Below are 14,309 nucleotides of genomic sequence, written 5' to 3' on the forward strand. Positions count from 1 at the left end.
CTGAGGACACTAACAGAAGAAATATCAAACCTCACGAACAGAGAGTACATCACGAGGAAGATAGCAGGGAGAAGAGGAAAGAGGGCAGCAGTCAGAAAGATGCACCTTTGAGGATGACAAGGGTTTGCAAACCCAAGTCGACCATCACTCTTTGGGTCGTTTTAAGTGACCCAGCGCTACAAGTGTATAGAGATCACATGGCAGAACATGCAATCATATGCAAATTTATGGGGATTTGGCCGACAGAGAAGGCCTTACATGCATGGATAAGGAATCACTGGAAACCGAAGGGGGAAATAAACCTTCACCTTGGATCCAAGGGTTTCTTTAAGGTGGTGTTCACAAGCTTAGAAGATAAAGACAGAGTGTTCGATGGAGGACCTATTTTTACGCTGCTGCAGACCTTTACATGCGACCATGGGTGATGAAATTTGTCCCAGAACGAGAAACATTCACTTCAGTATCGGTATGGATAAGACTATACTCCCTTCCTTTAGATTATTGGCTATCGGAGTCTCTAAAGGCTATTGGCAATAAACTAGGGAATTTTATAAAGACATCAAATGCGACATTAAAAGGCAAATACACTTCCTTCGCCGAGATGTGTGTGGAAATGGACCTATCTCAGGCACTCCCAGACGAGATCATTTTAGAAGTTTATAACGAAGAATGGGTGTAGGCGGTGGACTATGAGCATGTCCCATTTAGGTGCCATAAGTGCCATGAACACGGGAACCTATAAAGAGACTGCCCATTAAACAAACTTGAAAGCAACAAGAAAAACACCATAAGCAAAGATCCTGAGGGTTTCACTGAGGGGGGTAAGGGGAAAGGAGGAAAGAGGCACCAAAAGAAAATCAATGAGGATGGACAACTGAGCCACAATAGTTTCAAAAATCTTATAAGAAGAAATTGGAAACAATGGGAAAACTAGAAATCGGAGACTAAAACCAATGAGAAGGATAGGGATACTAGCATGCAGGACATACCAGAGGAAAACCAACAATAGGATGATCTACTGAGCATTGTGGAGCTCAGCAGGGACCATGAGATAACCTCAATTGAGGTGGGAAGGGAGGATCATGAACTACAGGAGATTCTTGAGAAGGAAAACCTGGATCTAGAAAAGTTTCTAGAACAGGGTATTACCAAAGGAGTTGACTCCTTGCCAAAATAGGAGTTTGACGGGGTTCAAAAAATCTTCCTATGGAGATCCCAATCGAAGAGTTCTGGAGTCAAAAGGAACCATGACAATCAGGAAAATAGAGGGATAAAGACAATGGAGGTAACACCGGGGTACTCTTCCAAGAACCCGGGTAGGAAAAGAGGAAGGAAAAGACAGAATGTGGTGCTGACAGAATGTGGAAAACTCATGATCAACTCAGGTAAGATGAAATATCTCACCAGTTACTCTTTTACAAAACTTTCTTAATGAATTTTACAACTTGGAATACTAGGGGCCTAGGAAGTAAAAGGAAACAGAGAAATTTCAGCAGTAGAATAAAAGAAGAAAAACCAGACATGGTTTTCATTCAGGAAACAATGTGCTTGATGGATAAAATCAGAGAAATAAATAGCAAATGATTAAGCAGGTAAGAGTATCTAGAGGTTAAGGCAGAAAAATCGGAAGGAGGGATTCTTATGCTTTGGGATCCCCAAAAACTTGGAATCCTGGACGCAGAAGCGTCCAAGAACTATCTTTCACTTGTATTACAACCTGTGGGTGATAAGGAGATTTACATGATTACAAATGTCTATGGTCATCAAAAACTAGAAGACAAACTAAAGCTTCTCACTTCCCTTGAGGAGCTAAGAGAGAGATATCCTGATATTCCCTAGATTCTGGCAGGGGATTTCAATATGATTAAATCTCTTACAGAGAAAAAAGGTGGCGCCAGAAAACTAGGTAGAGACACCATTGCCTTCCAGAAATTCATAAATAACATGAGCTTAGTGGATGCTGAAACAATAAATGGCGCTTTCACCTGGAACAACAAGAGAGGAGGGGCTTCTCAAGTTGCCTCTAAATTAGATACATTCATGATCTCAGAGGACCTATTTCTCACAGGCCCTAACATGTCATATTTAATCCTTCCTTTTGGAGTCTCAGACCGCTGGAATGTCCAGATTGAAGCCACTTTTATGGGTACACCAAGGAACAGAACTTTCAGGTTTGAAAATGTCTGGCCCTCTCACCCTGACTTAACCAGTAATATTGATAAATGGTGGATGGAAGAGTTGCCCTTTCAAGGCACTAAAATGTACATGCTACAATAAAGACTTAAACACTTCAAAGTCAAACTCAAAGATTGGAACAAAAAATAGTTTGGTAACATTTTCAAAGCCAAAAAAAAAATTGAATAGAAACTTCATGGGATTAATCAGCTCATGATCATAGATGGTTTTACCGAGGAAAGGAAAACTCAAGTTGATGCTCTTTAGAAGGAATGGGATGATAGGTGTAGGCAAGAGGAGATTTTTTGGAGACAGAAATCGAGAGTATAGTGGATTAGAGAAGGGGAAATAAACACAAAATTTTTTCATAAGTCAACTTTGACTCACAGGTCACATAACAAAATTTTAAAACTCAGAAATTCTCAAGGGAAAGAGCTCGTCACCCACAAAAAAATGGAATATGTCCTAGTACAACACTTCCTTAGCATTGAAAAGGAGCCTCTCTTAGACAGGTCATAGTTCATTAACAAATTCACAAGGTACATTCCCAAGCTTGTAACAAGGGAAGACAATCATAATCTCAATAGGCCAATATCTGAAGATGAGGTCAGTGAAGTTATCAACAGATGAAAAATGGGAAAGCTCCTGGCTCGGATGGTTTCAATGTAGACTTTTTCAAAGCATGCTGGAAAACAGTCAAACAAGACATCCTTGATTCAGTGGAAGACTCAAAAAGATCCAGATCGGTCTTGAAGGCTCTCAATGTCTCTTTCATAGCTTTGATTCCAAAGCAGGAAAAATTCATCAGACCGAATAGATTCAGGCCCATAGCTTTATGTAATGTGGTGTACAAAATTATTTCCAAATTGATCTCTAACACCCTCAAGCCCCTTCTTCCATCTCTTATCTCAGAGGAGAAAACTAGTTATGTGGAAGGAAGACAGATTCTCAACAATATCATACAAGCTCATGAGATGGTACACTCTCTGCAGAGCAACAAGCAAGCTAGTATGATCATACAGCTTCACCTAGTGAAATCTTATGATAAGCTAAGTTGGTATTACATCAGGGCAGTGCTGAAAGCTTATAGTTTTGACCACAATTGGATCAGATGGTTTATGGCCCTTGTATCCATGACTAGTTTTTCAATCCTGCTTAATGGCTCACCCTCAAGAACCTTCATGCATTCTAGGGGATTGAGACAAGGAGATCCACTCTCCCCCTTCCTCTTTGTGCTCATGATGGAAGGGCTAGGTAGAGCGATAAAAATGACAAGTGCTGAGGGAAGAATCCAAGGTTTGAAACTCACCACAGATGGAGTGGCTTCAACTCACCAACAATTTGTGGATGACTGTTATAGACATTTTTGTGCCTTGCAGCTCCAAGCATGAAATGTCCATAAACCAAGGGCTCCTAAGTCCCTAAAAGTGTTGTTCTAACCCTTAAAGGAACAAGGTCAACAAATTACAGCTTCTCCCAGAAGTTCTCCACCAGAAATTGCTCAGAATAAGACAAAACAGGATCATTTCAGCTGCTGCACTGGCTAGCTGCGTTGCATAGCACCTAAACACACTAGCTAGGTGCGTTGTAACGCACCTAAATTCACTATGAGGGTGCGTTGAGCGGGAAATGACAAATGGCAGTGCCATTCCGCGAGGTGGAAAGACAATGGAAGCTTCCAGAATCTTCTCCTATGACACTTGCCTCACTAAATTCGACCAAGGATGAGTAAGAGGCTCTCAATCTCCAAGTGGAAGCAAGAACTGACAGAGAGAAGACACTAATCAAATCGCAAGCTGACTCATCCTCCTTGCATACATCTATAAATGGATCCCTCATCCCAGAGATCCAGAGGCTGGAATTTTTCACATTGTAAGGAATTGCTATTGGTTTTGAGATAGATATCAGAGTATTGGGTGATCTATGCTTTGTTGGAGGTGAAGAGGGGCTTCTTTGCTGGGAGGTTGATGTTGGGTCAGGAATCATCGGTTGTAACTCCTCCTGGATCTTCTTGTATATCAATAAAAACTATTTGAGTTTTTCCTCCATGTATTTTGTATCATTGATGCTTGTTACATTTGTATGGTTAGCTTAAATCGGATCCTAAGCTGTTTATGAATATAGATCCATGTCTTTGTATAGTTTTCTTCTTCTGTGATATTACAGGTACTTGGTGAAGCTGGGAAAGTAAGGGAGCAGGTAGCTGGAAGCTGTCAAAGAAGAGAGGGATTGGATCAAAGGATTAGCGCAAGACACAGGTCAGTTCTTTCTATCCCCCTCTATCTTCAATTCATAAAGGAAATACAAAAGTAGTTTTCTCTGTTTGTTTCTAAGGCAGCTGTCACACCTTAGTGGGATAGAGTAGTTCTAAATAGACACTTTTCCTGGTAACAAAATGGCGACTCCACTGGGGACGATTGTCTAATTAGTTTGTTTGTGTATCTTTTTGTTGTTTGTTTCATAAACTTATAAGTAGCATTCGAACTGCGTTTGCCATAAAAAATGCAAAGTAGACATCTGCTGCTTCAATCCATTCACTGGATCTGTTTATGATTTGAACAGCTGATTCACAAAGGATCTGATTGCCCTTTGTGATAGCTCTTAGACCCTCCTTAGATCTACCCCGTGATTGTGCATTACTGATTGCTTTTACTCGGCCAAAAACCAAAGACTAAACTTCAAACCGTGACCCAGAACCCGGACAGATTCTCGTTTCTGGCCCAGCGCAGGTATTGTTAAGAGTTCCTGCATTTTAGCGCACTTCCCGAAAGGGAAACCTGCGCTGCAATCCAGTTTCTCTGTGTTACAGGTGCGCTGATCAGACTAGCCCTGTGCAGTTGAGGTTCTTGTGCTTCATTCTTTCCAGTTTTGTCTCTGATTTTTGCATCCTGTGATCAGTATATGTCTGTCTAAAACCCCTTTTCCTTACAATTATTCCGCCTCTTTTGTACAAAAGAATTGTAAATGTTTTTGTGTGTTTGTTGAGTCGTTTACAGTTTTCCATTGCAAAAGTAAAATAGTCGTACTGTTGTCCTTTGATTTAGATCTGTCGCAAGTGTCGATTTTGATCGTAGGAGAAAGTTTGATTGCTGTTGGTGGTCGATTATACTTTTACTTTTGCCTTTGGTCTGATTTGTGTTTTTCTAGTGTCCAGAACGAGTGTTCATTTCAAAATCGTAAAGTGTCGTAATCGTCTTTATCTTTTGATTTCGAAAAGAAGCTTGTTTGTGTTTGTCGCTTGAAAGAAAATTCAGATTTGTACATCAACTTTCTTTTTAGCATCAATACTAAGAAAGTCGAAAACAAATACATGCATGTGCATTTGCATATTGACAGTCTGTTTGGCTTGATTTAGGAAAGTGCATTTACAGTGTGCTCTTTGCTCTTTGTGAAAAGATTGTGTCTCTCTTTTCCCCTAGTAGCTAGGATTTTCATTGCAGAAAAGAGATAAAAGTTTGTTTATCATCTTTAGATTGAATTTTAGGAATTACATCTACATCTCGTGGTGAACCCAAAAGGAAAACTTCATAAGCAAGATCAACTTAAAATAAATTCAATGAATCTAACAACGCTTTGGAACCTAACGCACAACATTTAGAGGTCTAGGCTAGAGATGTATTCCGGCATCGTAAAGCCTGGTAACTGTTGTCCTCATTGATGGTTGGGTGATTCCTCCACTTTGAGACGATAAGTGCCAGTACGGACTTGTGCTCCCATGTACTGTCGAGTATATTTTGGGAGACCCCTATAGGCTTAAATCCTTTATCCATAGGAAGTTGTGTCTGCCACCCTATCGATCGCAATGCACTGAACACAACATTCGGGAAGATTGACTGCCGTACCATAAAAAGTATTCCACAGTTTTGCGATTGGTTTGGTACTCCCTCTACCTAGATCTCCAGAGCAGTCCCTTTCGTTCCTTTTCAGACTCCTTAACGGAAAAGGTCCATCTGAGCACTTGTCACTTCAGGCTCATTAAAAATCGAAGGAGACTAGAGTCATCTTTTGTTTTTTCTCGACTCTTAAAAACTGAAAAAACAACTTGTGTCAAAGCGTCTAAAAACTTATTTTAAACGGAATATTCATTACCCCTTTCCTACGTTGATCTTGGGTTGAGAAAATGGAGTCTACCAACCAAGGAATTCCCCTTGGAGGAAATCCTAGTCCCTTCTCCTCTTGTGGAGATGTTGGTGCACCCCATATGGCCACATTTCCGCTTCCAGGACTGACAATTGGTTTGCCTGTATGGCTCTTCTCAACCTCTGTCGTTCAGAACACCACTATTCCTGAACAATCGAATAAGCAATTAGACGAGTCCAGAGTTGCCCACCAACCTTCTACTTCCTCTAATTCTTCTTCTCCTCCTTCCTCTTCGCTTGATGGGGATGGTAAAGCCAAAAGTCAAGTTCCTAACGAGAAGAAGGAAAAGAAGAAGAAAGAGAAGAAGAAGAAGGAGCCAAAGGCGAATGGGGGAAAACGAGTGTCGTCTAATGAAAATCCACACACTGCACCGACCAGGCCTAAATCGCCATGTGTCATTTGCAAAGGAGACCACTTTCACAGAGATTGTCCTTGCATCCCTCAGATATTAAGGGACTGGTCTCCTAGATTGCACAACCCGGTGTCGTCAACCTCTGATGATCATGTTGAAAGCACACCGTCGACTAGTGAAAGTGAAGTCCCAAGACAAAAAGAAAAATATAGATTTCCTTGTAAACTGTGTGAAGGTGATCATGCTGTTCACCGTTGTCCCTTCTTAGACAAAGCCAAAAGAGTTTTGGATGATCGTCCGGTTTCACCGTTACGACTTCCTCCTGGATATAAAAAACTCTTGCCGAGTCCGTCAATAGTTGAAAATCTGGCTGGCCCGCTCAAGTGGTCGGCTGAAGCACCTATCATTGAAGATAAACCATTTGGATCCATACCAGACGAAAGTCAAAAGGTCGAGGCGGCAGTTGACCCGGTCTTTCCTTCGGAGGTTTCACCTTCAGATGATACAATCACTGAAGAGAACAAGGATGACACCGTCCAAATTCTTTTCATAAGCACAGACTCGAACGAACATGGGGGCAATTTACCCGTTCCTTTACTGCAGGAAGGAAGTTCATCAGAGTCATACCCGGCCGTCTATTCGGTCCCACCTCCAAGCAACCTAGTTGTCTCCTTTGACTGGAATCAACTAGGCAGACCCCGTTTACCAGCAAGCATACCATTCTGAATTATCGTTCAAATATATAGAATGGTTATGGCTGCTACCATCATAGATGAAGGGGCTTCTGTGAGTATCCTTTCCTCAACTGCTTGGAAAGCGCTTGGTTCGCCATCGCTTTTGCCTGAGATGAGAAATCTGACAGGCTTTGATAAAGGAATCAGTCGACCTTTAGGGATCCTTCCCGATGTGCCCATAACATTGAGAGGGAAAAACGTTTGCATGAACGTGATGGTAGTTCAAGGACCCCTGGATTACAATCTACTCCTTGGACGAGACTATATTTATTGCATGGGAGCTATTGTCTGCTCACTCTTTAAAGTAATGTGTTTTCTGCACGAAGGAAGAGTGGTCAAGCTCGTGGACCAGCTTTCATTTCCCGGATCATACAGAGAAAATAGTCATATACCATCCCTGAATGGTCTTTTCACGCAAGAAATGTCTCAATCTCCAGTCCGTCCTCCCGATGAGCACGAGTAATTCGGAAGGATATGACTGAAACCCAGGGGGCATGCATCCTGGTGTGCTTCGGCAGGAAAACTTCGGGTATAGAGTAGGTTTCCGTGGGAGAATATGCCTAGTCTGTACCCCCGTCTATGAGTGGAAGAGGGGGTTATTCTAGTACAGGATTCTCTTGTCAAAGTTATGTGGGTTGGCGAGCGCTGCCACTTACCTTTGTTTATCTAGGTAGACATTGCCAAAGAAGTGTTTTGTTTGCGGTGTGAATAGAACAATCTTTGGGTAACCTGTAAGAGGTAGGCCTCTCTCGGTAAAACAAATGTTTTAACGGACTAAAGAAGAGGTAACCTTGAAACTTTGTTTTATACCTGGGGGCATGCAAACCTTTTGGAGTGCAAGCAAAGAGCGATTATTTATCTGTTTTTTGGATTAGTCGTTTACTAACTTGCATAAAGAAAGGATGTGGGGCAAAACTCTAAAAAGTTGCCATTTTTATATGAGACATTCTTATCATACGACTGGATTAATCGAGCAGTTTTATCACATAGTTCAAGCTCGTTAAAAAATAAACATAAGACATGAGCAAATGTTTCCACCCGCGTTTAAGCTCATTAAAAAATGAACTATTCCCCAGTAAATAACCACCGTGAATGTAGTACTTTAGCCATTAAAGCCTTGGTCGTGTTTGCACCGTCACCTCCACTTTTACATTGGCCGATCATTCACCTCCATTTGATTGTTTACCCATTTTGAGGAACAGCTGCGAAGAGTGATTTCACTAGCCATCCTTGTGACACTGCCGTGATTGGAAAATTCCAAACCTTACCTGGAATCAGCTGCTACCCATTTTATCACTCGTTCCTCAAAAGATGAGTCTCCTTTAAGCTCTTTTCAACTGACTCGTAAAATATGAAAAGATTGTCGAGCCATTGGCCTCTCTAGCTCGTTAAAGGGACAGGAAGTGCTATCCCTCCTCTAGATTTTAATCTTTTTGGACCTGAGGGATTATTACACAAAAATATCAAGCGCTTGTTTTGTTCGGCTCGTTAAAACTATCGAAAATTCATCCCTTCTGTATTGTTTTATACTTTTTTGGACTTAAGGGATTAGATGACGAAAAAGGAATTTTGGAGTTACCTTTACGTACCTTTTCAGACTCTCTAAAAATGAAAAGGACTGAGTTATGTTTGTCGCTAAAATCGTTAAAAAGATTAATAGCGACAAACTTGTCTTTAGACGAGAACGAGTTTCACTATCGCTAGGCTCGTTAAAACATGGTGATGGGTTTCCCCGAAGGGAAAATTATAGAACAAGCATATGTTATCCTCCTCAAGCTTGACAAAAATAAAGAGGTACTGGTCAGCAATGATTGGGGAAAAATTGGGAAGAAAACTCAAAGAATCTTTATTGGTAGCAAGTCGCTCTTGAACATGACACTTCCACTCCGTGTCCGAGTCGGGTTGGGTTGTTTCATTCACCGGTCACATTGCCATGGTCACACCATACCATCCACATTTGGGGTTAATGCTACCAATCCATCACATAAGTGTCGTCGACATGTTCAAGAGAAATCATCCAAAGAAGTCACCTGTGTCCCACCCACTACCATACATTATACTTCATTCTTTCATGACCACCACCCTGAACCGTATATCATCAGATCGTTTTCACCTCCATCAAAATCATTTGCTCCGTTCCGTGTCATTGATGTGGGATTCATTAAGGCCCTCCTTTGACGGAACACGTCTTGTCGACATCAGCTCATTATCCAAGAAGTTGGTCTAGGAACACCCCATTCAGTACTTTGAAGCTTGCATGCCTCAATGGCAAGTTTCTCACTTCGGCGACAGGTTTACATCAATGGCCTTCGACCGAAATATTTTGCGTGGTGTTTGACGCCAAGTCCTTTATTCACACCACGTGAATTGTACTGCAGTACCTTGAGGATCATTATCATTATCGGTGATTCCTCTCGTGCTTGTTAACAGTTTACATCATTGACTGGTAATCAAGCGATGTCTTTCCATGTTCGACTTCAGAACATTTCTCACATGGATCAACTTGTACTTCAAGTGAAGATCAGACGAGATTGAAGACCCCGGATCTAGTTTCATCCATCCGGGCTGTGATATATATTCAGGAAAATAACGACATTAAAATGTACAGCATTGCAGCATAGATAATCATCCTACCAAAAGGATGATGGCTCTATCAGAATCATCAGTCTACAATCAGACGATTGTCTGTCCTATGTACATGAAAATGAATTTATAAAGCTGAGCATGGGAATGCCTGCCTCAGCTAGATCATGAAAAACAGTATGAAGATAATGTATTGTATTGTATCTTATTACAGGTCTCCTCCCAGCATTGAAAGAACTTCGGATCCTCATAATAAAGCATTTCACCCGATTAACGGCCTCATACTTTAGGGGGCAACTGTTATAGACATTTTTGTGCCTTGCAGCTCCAAGCATGAAATTTCCATAAACCAAGGGCTCCTAAGTCCCTAAAAGTGTTGTTCTAACCCCTAAAGGAACAAGGTCAACAAATTACAGCTTCTCCCAGAAGTTCTCCACCAGAAATTGCTCCGAATAAGTCAAAACAGGATCGTTTCAGCTGCTCCACTGGCTAGCTGCGTTGCATAGCACCTAAACACACTAGCTAGGTGCGTTGCAACGCACCTAAATGCACTATGAGGGTGCGTTGAGCGGGAAATGACAAATGGCAGTGCCATTTCGCGAGGTGGAAAGACAATGGAAGCTTCCAGAATCTTCTCCTATGACACTTGCCTCACTGAATTCGACCAAGGATGAGTAAGAGGCTCTCAGTCTCCAAGTGGAAGCAAGAACTGACAGAGAGAAGACACTAATCAAATCACAAGCTGACTCATCCTCCTTGCATACATCTATAAATGGATCCCTCATCCCAGAGATCTAGAGGCTGGAATTTTGCACATTGTAAGGAATTGCTGTTGGTTTTGAGATAGATATCAGAGTATTGGGTGATTTGTGCTTTGTTAGAGGTGAAGAGGGACTTCTTTGATGGGAGGTTGATGTTGGGTCAGGAATCATCGGTTGTAACTCCTCCTAGATCTTCTTGTATATCAATAAAAACTATTTGAGTTTTTCCTCCATGTATTTTGTATCATTGATGCTTGTTACATTTGTATGGTTAGCTTAAATCTGATCCTAATCTGTTTATGAATATAGATCGATGTCTTTGTATAGTTTTCTTCTTCTGTGATCTTACAGGTACTTGGTGAAGCTGGGCAAGTAAGGGAGCAAGTAGCTGGAAGCTGTCAAAGAAGAGAGGGATTAGATCAAAGGATTAGCGCAAGACACAGGTCGGTTCTTTCTATCCCCCTCTATCTTCAATTCATAAAGGAAATACAAAAGTAGTTTTCTCTGTTTGTTTCTAAGGCAGCTGTCACACCTTAGTGGGATAGAGCAGTTCTAAATAGACACTTTTCCCGGTAACAATGACACTATGATGCAGGGCATTCCCACGGTCAAGGAAGATAAAGCTTTTAAAAAAATATTGAATGACTTTGCTATGGCTACTGGTACAGAGGTAAGCCTTGACAAATCAAAATTTTTCTTTTTTAATACTGACATTGCTATTCAGAGAAACCTTACCAGAATTCTAGGGTTCCAAATGGATCAATTACCCTCTAAGTACCTTGGAATGCCCCTTACAGACAAACCTCTAAGTAGGGGAGTGTGGGAGCCGGTCATTAACAAACTTCAGGATAAGGTCAGGAATTCGACATACAGATATTTGAATTTAGCAGGGCACCTTGTGCTCACAAAAGTTGTCCTGCAGGCCATACCCATTTTCATGATGTCAACTCTTCTTGTTCCTAAAGGCGTTTTGCAACAGATTAGGAACATTCAAAGAGATTTTATTTGGGGAAATGGGGAAGAGAAAAAGAAATGGGCTTTGGTAGCTTGGGATAGGATCTGCAAACCTAAGGCCCATGGAGGTTTGGGGCTTCATGACCCCAAAACCCTCAGCAGAGTTTCGGGTGCAAAGCTTTGGTGGAGGTGGCTGAAGGAATCAGCAACCCCATGGGCCAAGCTTTGGAAACAGAAATATGCAAATAATTAGTAGGAGAGGGATCATATTCAAATGTATAGCCTTATCAAGGGCTCCCACATTTGGAATCTTTCTTGGGAAAATAGAGGCATTGTCCAACACCACATCTTTTGGGAGATCTGAGATGGGAACCTGGCAAGATTCTGGGAGGACAACTGATAGCAAGAACCAAACCTGTTTAGGGAAGAACTAACCGATATCAAGAATGACATTGAAAACAAAGGTTTATGCATGGTTATTTACTTCTGGGATCAGGTAAGGAACAATGGAAAATAGAGAACATGGAAGGATCTAGGCTACAGGGAAGAGAGCCCTTTAAAATTTCAGGCAAATTCTCTTGCTATGGACTTCGAACAAAGGAAGATTTTGGTGTCATCCTTGTCTTACCAACTAAGATGGGGAAGAAACACAGAAGGTAACTTTAACCTCAAAGAAACCAAACAAATAGCTCTAGGGTTTGATTATCAAAACCCTGATAAGGCATGGAAGGACCTTTGGCAGCATCTGCATTAGATGAAAATAAAGTTGTTCATGTGGTTGGCTCAACAAAAGAAAATTCTAACTTGGGAAAATCTTCTGAAGAAAGGTTTTGTTGGCCCATCCAAATTCTATATATGTGGTACACAAGAGGAGATGATGGAACACTTACTCAACCTTTTCCCTTTCACCTCAACCTTGTGGGATTGGGTGGCCTCAGTCTTTAGGAAAATTCACAGGGATGGCCTCAGTATTACCAACACTTTGAGGAATTGGAGAAGAAACTTCTCAAGTAGTGATATCATCAACAACACTTGGACTCTGGTTCCAGGCTTCTTAATCTGGGACGTCTGGAAAGAACGCAATGGAAGGATTTTCAAGAGAAAAACTGGCTCAACCCAAAACACTATTGCACAGATATTAAGACAGCTCAAAGATACTATTGGTGCCATGTTAGGGAGACCTCCTGCGAACTTGACTCTACCCCAGGACACTCGTGTATTGCTGTAGTTGGGGCTCCATTCGCTAGTTCCCCAGAGCATACACAAGCATGTGAGCAAGATAAACGTTGGTAAAGACTTTTGGCAACCTCCTCCTCATGGTTTCATGAAAATTAACATAGATGGAGCCTCTAAAGGTAATCCAAGGATGGTTGGTTTTGGCGGGGTCATCAGAGATGAGCAAGGGTGCATAAAGGACATCTTTCATATTCATCTGGGAACTGCCACAAATAACACAACGGAGCTCATGGCCTTAGAGCAGTGCCTGTAAATACTAATCGAGTCAAATTCTCATAATTCAATCATCGAAGCAAAGTCAGAATTGGTTATTAATGCGGCCAAGAAGATCTGCGATGGAAAAGCACCTGGAAAAGTATCAAAACATTGGTGACTTTTGCAGGTCTTTCAGTGCATTCATTCCCACCTACAAACCCTGAGAATGGCCAGCTTTGTTCATGTGCGAAGAAAAGCCAATATGCTAGCTGATCGCCTGGCGAATGAAGGAGTGTTTTGCAAAGAAAGTTACAGTAGGTATGCATGAGATTCAAAACCCTCGGGAAAATTGTGTGAGGATTGTCAAAGACAGGCAGACAAAGACATGGAAAACTTCCAAACTATTAGGATTGAACAAGAATGAAGACTAGTGGAAACAGGAGAAAGTGAAAGTGTAAGTCATTCTTAACTGTTGATTTCCAAAAAAAAAAAAAGGAAAAAAAGGGAGATGAAAAATGCTTAAACAGAGCTTTCCACAGGGGAGAGGCACTTGGTAAACAACCGGCCTCTTAGTAGGTCGTCGGCCATGGATCTTGACAACCTTTGTAATCGAATGGCCATCGGGTGGAAAAGTAATCAAAGGTTAACCACCAAAGCGGACCTGATGTTTTTAGATTAGCGGTTTACAGTCCTCATCAGGTCCAAAAAGGAAAGTAAAGACCGTGCAAGTTTTCGTTCCGATATCTCGGAGGACCGTCAGATCGACATGGATTTTTTGTGTGATTTCGGGTTCTAAAAGTGATCGGAGCTTAAGTTTCAAACCAAACCCAAAAATTTATAAAACAATGGTTCACAATCCTTATCGGGTCTGTGAACTAGGTAAAAGGGGTACTTGTTGCTGAGACGATAATGTTCGTGACCGTCGGACCTCACGTGATCATGGATGGTGACTTTTTTGTAAGCCTCAGGTTGAGGGTTTCAGGTCTATTTTAGGTTGTGTAGTTGGTTACCCTTCATAGGGATAGCCCTTGTTGGTCCTTATATTGTAAATCCATGTAACATATGTAATCTTTCTTGCGGTTAATAGAAGGCTCCACTCTTATTTGACAAGAAAAAACAACAAACATACTGCATGTTATAACTATTTTCCATGTTTGGCTACCCACCACACTCCACATT

This window comes from Pinus tabuliformis, chromosome 8, assembly GCF_031772625.1.
Source record: "Pinus tabuliformis cultivar Carrire ecotype Pingquan chromosome 8, CPIR1, whole genome shotgun sequence".
Taxonomy (NCBI): Eukaryota; Viridiplantae; Streptophyta; class Pinopsida; order Pinales; family Pinaceae; genus Pinus; species Pinus tabuliformis.